Here is a 12386-nt window from a genome sequence, read left to right as displayed (position 1 = left end):
TGAAATTATACAGATTAGAACAGGGAAAACAATACTTAAAGAGTAAGCAGGCTTTTTGAGATCAAAGAGGAAAGATTTTATAAGGGTAATTTGTTCTTAGCAATCTTTGGGGTATAGGAACTGGGAATAAAGGAACATGTTGAGGAAGGCCAGCTTCTCTATGTATCTCAGGGCTCCTAGATGATCTTTATCCTAACGTTCAAAAATTAATACTTAGGCTGATACCATAAGCAAACTGGGAAAGCAAGGAATAGTTTACCTGTCAGATTTATGGAGAACAGGAGAATTTATGACCAAATGAGATAGAGAACATTTATGAAATACAAAATGGATAATTTTGATTACATTAAATTGAAAAGTTTTTGCACAAACAAAGCCAATACAAACAAGATTAAGAGGGAAGCAGAAAACTAGGAAAGAATTTTTATAACCAGCATCTCTGATAAAGGCTTCATTTCTAAAATATATAGAGAACTAAGCCAAATTTATAAGAATACAAGTCACTGCCCAATTGATAAATGGTCAAAGGATATCAACAGGCAGTTTTCAGAGGAAGAAATTAAAGCTATCTATAGTCATGAAAAAATGCTCTAAACCTATTGATTAGAGAAATGCAAACCAAAACAACTCTGAGGTACCACATCACACCTATCAGATTGGCTAACATGACAAAACAGGAAAATAATAAATGTTGGAGAAGATGTGGAAAAGTTGGAACACTAATGCATTATTGGAGTTGTGGACTGATCCAACCATTTTGGAGATCACTTTTGAACTATGCACAAAGGGCTATAAAAATGTGCATAGCCTTTGACCTAGCTATACCACTTTGACCCAGCTATACAACTTCTAGGCCTGTATCCCAAAGACATCATAAAAATGGAAAAAGGACCCACATATACAAAAATTTTTACAGCAGCTCTTTATGTGGTGGCAAAGAATTGGAAATTGAGGGGATGCCCATCAACTGGGGAATGGCTGAACAAATTGTGGTATATGAATGTAATGGAATACTATTGTGCTATAAGAAATGATGAGCAATCATACTTCAGAAAAACCTGGAAAAACTTGTATGGACTGATGATGAGTGAAGTGAGCAGAACCAGGAGAACATTGTACAGAGTAACAGCCACGCTGTATGATGACTAATTTTGATAGACTTAGCTCTACTCAGCAATGCAAGGATCTAAGACATCTCCAAAAGTCTCCTGATGGAAAATGCTATCCACATCCAGAGAAAAAACTATGGAGTTTGAATGCAGATCGAAGCATACTATTTGCTTTTTTTTTCTTCTGTTTTGTTTCTTTCTTGTTCCTCATATTGGTTCTAATTCTTCTTTACAACATGACTAATGTGAAAATATGTTTAATAGGAATGTATATGTAGAGCCTATATCAGATTGCACACCATCTTGGGGAGGGAGGTGGGGAAGGAAGGGGAGAAAATTTAAAACTCGAAAGCTTATGGAAATGATTGCTGAAAACTAAAAATAAATTAACTAATTAAAAAAATTAATACTTAGTCTCTTAAACTTATTCCAAAGTCTGTTCAGTCAGGATCTTAAAGGTCTCAGCTAATCAGGAGTTTATGTCTCTGCAAATATAAACTCACAGGATGATCCTTTAAGAAACTCTAGTAGGCTTGGGACAGTAGTGGAGTTAATTTATGATCCCTAAATGTCTGGGAGTCTCAGTCAACACCATTTTCAAAAATGCTTAAATATTACAAGATCATTTAGCAGTTGGAATACTATGTTTTTACAGATTAATTTGGGCCCACTAGAAGTTTGCTGGTCTGTGGCTTGAGTTACCCCTTTGATACTTGAAGAGCCTAGAGAGAAAGTAGCCACTTGGTCCCAAGACAATACAAATCATGACTAAACTAAGACATTCCCTGCAGGATGTCTTACAGAGCCTGGCCTTAACACAAAGTCTCCATTCAAAAAGTAAGGCCAGAGGAAAGAGTTAACAAAAAAAAAAAAAAAAGACTCCCATTATAAAGTGCTATTATGGTCCCAGAAAGGTCCCAGAAAATCCTAGTGGTCAGAACCAACAGACATGCTGTTTGAAAGGAGTCACTGACCCATTATGAGAGATTTCTAAGTGCTAACTGTGGCAAAGCAGACAAACTATGTTGCATACACAAATCCTTAGTCATAACTAGTCATAACTAGACACTAACTAGACACACAGGTTAAATATAAGTTCAGCTAGAATTCTTGGAAGAACTAAAGTGAAAGTCAAGTAAAATTTTAAAAATTATAAATGAAATAACATTAGAGGAAAGAATTGGAAAAGAAAAAGTTTTGGAAGAAAGACTCTGAAGGAGAATTAATAGCTTAATACAAGAGGTACAAAACTTTTCCTAAGCAACAGATAACCTTGAAAAGTAGAGTGGATGAAACAAAAGTTAATGACTCATGAGACAAAAAATATTAAAACAAAGTAAAAAAATTAAAAAAAAACAGAGCAAAATATAAGATGTCTCAAAAACGAAACAAAACAAGAGCAAATGACCTCAAAATTAGATCAAGGAGAAGACTAAAGAATTATTGGACTACTTGGAATCCATGACAAAAAAAAAAAAAGCTTGAACATTATATTTCAAGAAATCATGAAAGAAAATGCCCATATCTATTAGAACCAAATGGCAATGTGAAAATAGAATCCACCAGTCACCTCCTGAAAGAAATACCAAAATGAAAATTCCCAGAAACATTACAGCCCAAATCCAAAACTACCAAATCAAAAAGAAAATACTGCAAGCAGCTTCAAAGATTTTAAGTACCAAGGAGCCAAATTCAAGATCACATAAGATTTAGCAGCTACTGCTATAAAGGAGCAGAACAAATGGAATATAACATTCCAAAAGGCAAAATATATAGACTTATAACCCCAAATAACCTATTTCCCCAAACTCAGTATAATCCTACAAGGGAGAAAATGTGCCTTTAATAAAATAGAGGACTTCCAGTCATTCCTGATGAAAAGGCCAGAGCTGGGAAGAAATTGAAAAACAAACATGGAAGTCAGAGAAACATGCAATGGTAAGAAACAGTGAGCTATCAAAAGGGACTAAATAAGAATGAAGTATTTACATTCTTCTAAGAGAATGTAAGAGAATAGAATGAAGAAAAATACAGAGTGATCATAACTGTTAATGTGGATGACATTAACTCACTATAACAATGGAAGTTGAAAGCAGAATGGATTAGGAAGCAGAATCTAATAATAAACATGGCATTTAGAAGAAATATTTTTGGAACATAAAAATCCACAACAGAGTTCAAATAAGGGGCTAGAGCAATATCTATTGTATTTCAGCAGAACTTAAAAATCTAGGGGTATCAATCATAATCTTAGATAAGGTAACAGCAAAAACAGGCTCAATTAAAAGGTATAATTTATTGTGCTAAAAGAACACATAGAAAATGAATTAATGATAATATATGTGTACCCAATGGCATAGCATTAAAAAAAAAGTAAAGGAAAAGGTAAACAAATTATAGGGAGAAATGCAGTAAAACTATTATTAGTAGAGATTTCAATATACCCCTTAGACAAATCTAACCAACAAATAAACAAGAAAAAAGCTAAGCATGAATAGAATTTTGAAAGTTAGATATGATAGACTTCCCACAATTACTGACTGAAAATAGGAGTATACATATTTGTCAGCTGTGGATGAAGCCTTTAGAAACATTGACCATGTATTAGGGCATAAGAACCTCACAAATGCACGAAAGCAGAAATATGAAACATGATTTACTGACCACAATGGAATAAAATTGCATTCAATAAGGGCCACTGAAGGATTAAAATTAATTAAAGACTAAATAACTTAATTCTCAAGTATTATAGGTCAAAGGACAAAAAATAGAAACACAGATCATTTCATTAAACATCATGACAGCAGTGAGACAACATACTGACATTTTGGGAATACAGCCAAAGCAGTACTTAAGGGAAAATTTATGTCTCTGAAAATTTTTGTTAAACAAGAAAGAACAGATCAAGGAAGTGATTATGTAACTACAAAAACAACCTAGAAAACCAAAAAAATTTAAAGCCTCAATAAAGCACCAGTATAAAAGTGCTAAAAATCAAGCAAGAGATTAATAAAATTGAAAGAAAACAACAATAAAATCAAGAGCTGTTTCTTTTTGGTGAGAGGGAAGATAAATCATTAGCTAATTTGATTTTTAAACGAAACAGAAAAACTAAATTACCAGTATCAAAAGATGAAAAAAGGAGAAATCACAACAAATGAGGAAATAATGGAAATTATTAGTAATTACTTTGCACATTTATATGCCAATAAAATAGGCAACTTAATGAAGCTGATAAATGTTTGTAAAATTTTTCAATGCCCAGATTAGTAGAATAAGAAATAGAGCATTTAAATAACCCAATATCATAAAAATTTGTAATAAGCTATATAATGAACTCCCAAAGAAAAAATCCTGGGACCAGGTACAAGCAAATTCTATCAAGCATTCAAAGAACAATTAATTCCAATATTATATAAACCATTTTTTCAAAGGGAAGAGTTTCTACCAAATTCCTTCTACAATACAAATATGGTCTTGCCAACTAAACCAGAAAGAACCAAGAGAGAGAAAGGAAACTATATAGATCAATATCCTCAATGAACATTGACATGAAATTTTTAAATAAAATTTTATCAAAGATGCTATAAAACATAAAAAAAGATCATACAATCTAGCCAGGCTGGAGTTATACCAGAAATGTGAGGTTAATTCAATGTTAGTAAAACTATCAACTATATACATATATATAAAATATATAAGTATAAAAACCATATGAATATCTCAATAAATGTGGAAAAGGCTTTTGACAAGATATAATACTTATTATAGCTAAGTCCCTAGAAAGTGAATAAATGGATTTTTTCTTAATGTAATAAAGAGTATCTATCTAAAACCAAAAGCCAGCATTATATATAATGGGCATAAAGACGAAGGTCTAATAAGATTATGGATAAAGCACATTATCACCACTTCTGTCTGATATAATGTTAGAAATGCTAATTATAGCCATAAGACATGGAAAAGAAATTGAAGGAATAAACATGAACAAAGAGAAAACAATTACTGCTTTTTTGCAGATGAAACAATGGTCTATTGTAGAGTAGGGTTTCTTAACTTATTTTATATGACTGACCCTTTTGGAAGTTTTGTGAAGCATATGGACCTCTTTTCAGTATGATATTTTTAAATGCATAAAATAACACACAGGATTACAAAGGAAAGCAATTATATTGAAATAGTCTTCTATAAAAAAATTTGCACAGATCCCAGGTTAAGAATCCCTATCTATAGAACCGAAAAGAGTAAACTAAAAATTGATGAAATAACTTCAACAAAGCTGAAGTATATAAAATAAATCTACATATCATCAGTGTATCTGTGTATTACCAACAAAACTTATCAGGAAGAGATAGAAAAAATTCTACTCAAAATAATTATGGAATGTATAAAATATTTGGGTGTCTACCAACACATAGAAGAATATATGAATACAATTATAAAATGCTCTTTAGAGAAATAAAGATAGAACTAAATTAAGGAAGAAATATTAATTACATGTAGTCACACAATGCCAATATAATTGAAAATGAACATGCTACCTGTAGTAATTTACTTATTTAATGCTATACCAAACTATAACCCAATTACTGTTGAGGCAACACCACCACCTAAGCTCACAACCTCAGTATCATCTTTAATTTGTTATGTTATCAACCCCTCTTTTCCAATCAGTTGACAAATCCTGTTGATTTTACCTTCATCACATCTCTGTATATGTCCCCTTTTCTCCTTTGATACTGTTAGCATCCTGGTGCAGACCTTCATCACCTTACACCTAGGCTATTACAAATAGTGTGACACTTGGTTGCTCTGCCTCATGTCTCTCCCCACTACAATCCACCCTCCATTTAGTTTTCAAATTGGTTTTCCTAAAGTGAAGGTCTGACTATGTCATTTCCCCCATTCAATAAATTATAGAGACTCCCAATTAGCTTCAGGATCACTTAAATGCATTGTTTGGCTTTTAAAACCTTTCATAACCAGATTCCTTTTGATCTTTACATTCTTCTTACATCGTATTCTCCTTCATGTACTTTAAGATCCAGTGACATTGGCATCCTTCCTCTTCCTTACAGAAGACATTCTATAAGTCAACTCCATGAGTTCTCACTTGCTGTCCCCCATGCCTGGAGTTCTCTCCTCTCTCATCTCTGCCTTCTGGCTTCCTTGAATTTCCAGCTAAAATTCTAGCTTCTGTAAGTAGCCTTTCTAGAACTTACTTAATAGGGGTTCCTTCTGAAATTATTTCAATTTATCCTCTATATATTTTAATTATACTTAGTTGTTAGCATATCATCTCTCCCAATTGAATGTGAGCTCCTTGGGATCAAGGTCTGCTTTTTACTTTTCTGCATATCCCCAGTATATAGCACAGTTTATGGCACATAGTAGGCACTTAAACAATGCTTGTTCACTTGACCAAAGGATTATTTTGAAGAGCTAAAGGGAATAAATTCATTTGGAAGAACGAAGGTTCAGGAATCTGAAGGGAAATAATGAAAAAAAAAGTGGGAAAAAAGAGCCTAGTACTAGGAAACTATAGTCATCAAAACTATTTGATAATGATTAAAACATAAAAAGGTTGATCAGTGGAACAAATCAGGAACACAATATATGTAAGAAAACAAAGTAACAGTGTTTGACAAACCTGAAGTCTTTGGCTACTAGGTTCAAGACTCACTATTTGACAAAAACTGCTAGGCCAACTAAGAAGCAGTCTAGCAAAAATTAGGTTTAGATCTATATTTCATACCATGTGTGGACACATGATTTGGATATTGTTTTTAAAATCCTTTAGGTCTTGCTTTAGAGAAGCAAGGAAAAAATATCTTTAACAATTATGGTTAAGAGAAGAATTCATGCCCAAAAAAGGGATCATGGAAAATAAAATGAACAATTTTGATTACATAAAATTAAAAAGTTATTGTACAAACAAAACCAGTATTAAAATTAGAAGGAAAACAGCTGAGAAAGAAAAAGAGAAACTAGATTTTTGTTAACTGAGAAAAAATTAAGTTTACAAAGAAGAAAAAAGCTATGTTAGGGGCAAGATAAAGTTCATTCTAGAATTAGGAATCCTATTTCACTTGGATGATACAAGGAAAATAAATATGAGAAAAAAAGCAGAACTACTCAACTACTATTCTGCATGTCTTCCTCTATCAAGTAGGATTATCTTCAGAATAGTAAGTACAGAGTGAAAATAGTTAAGAGATAACTGAAACTTAAGATAAATAGGGATATGGTATGAACATGTTTGCCCTCAATTAGTTCATAGTCTGGCTCAGATAAACTGCATGCCTCTTCCTTGGGTAGCATGATATAGTAGATAAAATTCTAGACTTGGAGCTAGGAGGAGGTTGGCAGTAAATGGCAGAACCAGGATCTGAATGCAGGTCCTTGGACTCCAAATCTACTCTTTTTATTTGTGTGAAACTCAGTAGAAGGAGAAAAAAGTGATATTTTCATAAGAGTGCACCATAGAAAACTGGTAAGAGCCAGCTCTACTTCATACAAAGTAAATTTGCTGAACTAACTTTATTTCTTTTTGACAAGCTTATTAGAATGGTAGATCAGGTGGTTGCTATAGATAGCGCTTACTTCAATTTTATTTTTTAATTGTTTATTGTTCTTTTATATCATTTCCCATTACCTGTCCCTTACAGAATTTTTATGCAACAAAAAGTCATTGACCATGTCTGAGGGTATTCTGCTTCTATAGTACAAGACCTCTGTACTGAGATGCCCCTTAATTCTAGTGCCTCCCCTGTTTATGTCCAGTTTATCCTGTATATAACTTGATTTAAAAAAAATTTGTATATAACTTGTTTGTACATAGTTATTAGCATATCATCTCCCTCAGACTGAGCTTAAGAGTAGGGAATGGTTTTTGTTTTGATTTGTATCCTTAGCACTTAGCATGGTGCCCAGCACATAGGAGGCACTTAAATGTTTCCTGAATGACTGAGGTATACTTATATCATCAATCCTCTGGAATTAAGATTGGTTATTGAGTTCTCAAGTGTTTTCATGTTTTACTTTACATTATTGTAGCCATTATGTATACTGTTCTTTTGGCTGTGCTTACTTTACTTTGTATTCATTCAAACACATTTTCCTAAGACCTTCTGATTTAATATTTGTCATTTCTTAGGATTCACTATTATTTCAGTATATTTATATTCACATACCACAATTTGCTTAGCCATTCCCTAGACAAGGTGTACCCTTCTGATTTCAAATTTCTAGCTACTTAAAAAATGCTTCTATAAATATTTTGTCATATATGGAAATTTTCCCTCTTAGAATTTCTTTTTGTACATTTCTTGTAGTGGTATCACTAATGTCAAACACTTCATTTTTCTAGCATAGTTCCAAATTATTTTTCAGAAAGTTTGGATCAATTCACAACCCTACAGTTTTAATGTGCTTCATAAGACCCTTCAATAATGACTACTTTCATTTTTTATCACGTTTGTCATTTTGAAGAGAGGTGAAACCTTAGGATTTTTTAAATACGTATTTAATAATAGTAATAATAGCTAACCTTTATGTAGTACTTACTATGTGCCAGGCACTTAGCTAAGCACCTTACAATTATTATCTCATTTGATCCTCACAACCACCCTGGAAGGTTTTATTATTATTCCCATTTTACAAATGAGGAAACTGAGTCAGAGGTTAAGTGGCTTGTCCTGGATCACACAACTAGTTAGTGTCTGAGGGTGGATTTGAACTCAGGTCTTGTTAACTCTAGGCCTAGAGCTATATCTAGTGAGCCACTCAGCTGCCATTATTACTAGTGATTTAAAGCATTTTTATATGGTTGTTAACCATTTGTATGTCATCTTTTAAAAACTGTTCATATGGGTTGATCACTTATCTATTAGAGAATGGCTTTTGATTATATGTATATATATGCATATGTATATACATATTTATGTGTATATATCTATATCTATATAGAATGAATTCTGTATATATCTTGGGCATCAGACTTTTAACAGAACTATTTGATATGAAGATTTTTTTTCCCCAAAGGTGAGTTTCTTTTCTTATTCTAAGTCAACTGATTTTCTTTGTTCAAATCCTCTATCCTTTGTTTTCGTATGAATTATTTCCAAAACTGTAAATATGAAACATACTTATATGCTTTAACTTTGTTTTTATAATGTGGCCTTTTATGTTAAGGCCATTTATCCATGAAGCTTTTTGGTATGTGGTGTAAGCTGTTGATCTAAGCCCAATTTCTGTCAGTTTTCCTACTGGTTCTTGAACAAGGATTTCTTCTCTCATTAGTTTGTGTTCTTGGGTTGACTGAACCCTAGGTTATGTGTTCAACTGGTCTTATTTTTTTAAAAATATATAGCTAGTGAAACATCCATTATTTATTGTCTAAGAAGCTGGTATACCTTTTGTCATCATCATATTACACATTCTTACAGCCTAAACTGTTGTTCCCCACCCAGTCAAGTGTTCAGCATAGAAAGGCAGAAACATTTCTGTCTGTCTTTTTATTCCCACATAGTACTAAATTTGTAATACCCACTGGTTTGGACCACAAAGGACCTCAGAAGTCATAGGATGGCAGGGTGAGGCCTCAGGGAACGTATGAGTAGTCTTCTCAAAATATTAGCAGCAGTCTTAGTGTAAAGTGGACTTAATCCCTAGACAAATCTACTGGAGGTAGAATGATGGATGTTGGGATATTGGCTGTGGGTAGAAGCTACAATGGAATGATCCAGCTTTCCATGGTGGGGAAGGAACAAATGGAATAAGAGAATTAGGTACCATTAGGAAGGGCCTGAAAGGATAAGTAGATATTCCAAGGAGGTGGAAAACCAATATTTCTCACTTCTCTACCACAATCTCAGGGCAAAAAGCTAAATGGCTCAAAGCAAGGAGGCAAAGCTGGCCAATGTCTGGAATACAAAATGGGCAGCAGGGAAAGGAGAGGCCAGGTAGCTTGTGGGTCAAAAAGTCTTCTCAGAAGGTGGCTGCATGTTTTCCACAAGAGTACAGACAAGTTGCTCCAACTTCTCAGCAGCCAGGAGCCCAGGCACCCGTACCTCTTCGTGCTTGGCTGTCTCCTGGCTTTCATAATCCAATACTGAAATCAGTTCATTGTGAGGGAGAATCCAAAGACTGGAATGCTACAATGCCTGGCCACTATCACCTCTGGCACTGTACTCATGCCAACAGCATCAGTCCCTAGTTTCTGCAGAAACTGACACTCTGCAATGGTTTCAAAAGTTGGGCCCTCCCACCATAACATAGGTTCCTTCCTGCAGTGGTCGTTCCGGTTCCATTTGCTTCCATATGCAATGGGCCTTCTGTCTCAGAATCCTCTCGTAGGCATCAGACATGGGAGGAAACCTTTCTCCAAACCTCTCATCACTGGGACCTCTGAGTGGATTTTGGTCACTGAGGCCTTGATATGATCTCGGATCAGCATAACATCCCCAACTTTATATTCAGGGTTCAGCCCACCAGCAGCATTGGTGACAATTAAGGTGTGCCACATTCATAAGTCAAAAAAACCCTCACAGTGGGTAGCCTTCATATGAGTGGTATCTGCCCTGTATGATCACTCAGCACTTGTCATTTAAGTATCCAAATACCAGCTGTCCTGCGTGTCCTGGTACTGTGCTGTGAGGAAAGTTGGGTATCTAATTGTAGTCAAAGGTCTGGAGTTGGGTCAGTCTATTTGCCAGTGGCACCCCCCCCCCCAATCCAGAACCACAGATCACTGTAATTTCAGGTCGATATTTAGTATGGGATAAAAGCTACTCAGCAGTTTTCTTAAAATCCTCATACTTGAATTGGTCCTCCATCGCTCCCTTGTGGTACTCTCCTCCTCTCTGCCTTGGTCTACTCTTCTCCACTCTGCTCTGCGGCACTGAGGTCCGAATCTGGTCTTACTTTCTTAGTCTATTTCACCAACCTTATTTCCTATTTTTCAAGCATTAATAAGTAGTTTTGATGCTTACTACTTTATAATGTAGTGTGAGAGAGGTAGTATGATATGGTATAGTAAGAGAGGGAATAGATTCAAGGATGTTCAGGTATTGCCACTGGTACATACTGGTTGTGGCTCTAGGCAAATTGATTAACCTTTCAGTGATAATGGGCAAATCTTTAAAATTACAAATTGCTAGGCAGGTGTCAACCTGCAATTGTAGAAGAGTTGCCAATGTCAATGTCAGCTCTATCTTCCCAACATCTCTTGGATCTGTTGCCTCATTTCTACTCTCACAGCCACAACACTAGTGCACTTAATGCCTTAACACCCTACTTCATAATTGTTTCAAACCCGGCCAATGATGACACAAGAAGTGTTTGTGATCCTTCCTCACAGTGCCATTAATCTATCCTGAAAACAAACCCAAGGCAAGAGCAAATAAATGTTCATCCTAAGCAACTATTTGCTATAAACCATACAGAGAGCAGGATTTGGAGACCAGGGGCAGAGTATAAAATAGAGAGCAAATCAGAAGGAAAGAGGAGGGGAATCTAAGTGTATAGGGTTCAGGACAGACTGAGTGAAGAGAAGGCACTAAAAGTAGAGGATTAGAAAGCAAAAATATTGTGTATGCAATTAAATGCAGAGAGGTCAACTGCTGAATGTCTACCCAAAAGGAAAGAAATTCTTTCAAGATAGCAAAATACCTCCACATACAGAAACTTCTACCTCTGGAGGATCTCATTTGGACAGGGAGCTGCAATCTTCCTGCCAATCCACTGAAGATTCAAAATGGTTGACATTAAGTGCACAAGAGCAGTAAGTACCACTAGATTTCCCTTTTGGAGAAAGAATGACAGGTTGTAGATTTGTTTCTTGTTCTCTTCTTTTGGAAAGACAATTATTTCTCCAACTGGAAATAACCATGCTGTGAGACTTTTAGAGAAACTGTTGTCTTTCCTGAGGGAAAAAACAGGAAATACTTTCGTGGGGAAAGGAAGGTCTAGACCTGTATTTTCATTGGTATATTGGGAACTCCCAATCAATCAATTCCCTCTAACAATACAGCTTGGCAATTTTTAATCTTAGAGTTATCCGAGACACTTAGGTTAAGTGACTTGCCCAGGGTCACACAGCCAGTATGTAGGCAGGTCTTGAACATAAACCTTTCTGATTCTGATGCTGGCTTTCTATCTGCAACAATATGTCTTTTCAGGAACATATTTCAACCATTAATGAAATGCCCTAACCATTACCACGCAGATTATTAAGCCTCTCGGCCCATTATCACTAAAGAAACCATTTTAAAGACT

The 12386-nt window shown here is 34.9% G+C and overlaps 1 pseudogene; it reads right to left on the bottom strand.

The window, feature by feature from the left end:
- Positions 1 to 10084: 10084 nt before the first annotated feature.
- Positions 10085 to 10945, bottom strand: LOC114026186 (annotated as a pseudogene).
- Between the last annotated feature and the right edge of the window lie 1441 nt (positions 10946 to 12386).

Source organism: Vombatus ursinus, unplaced genomic scaffold, assembly GCF_900497805.2.
Source record: "Vombatus ursinus unplaced genomic scaffold, bare-nosed wombat genome assembly UNPS02014833.1, whole genome shotgun sequence".
In the NCBI taxonomy this organism is placed as follows: Eukaryota; Metazoa; Chordata; class Mammalia; order Diprotodontia; family Vombatidae; genus Vombatus; species Vombatus ursinus.
Note: the sequence above shows the minus strand (reverse complement) of the source record. Positions and strands in the feature narration are given on the sequence as shown.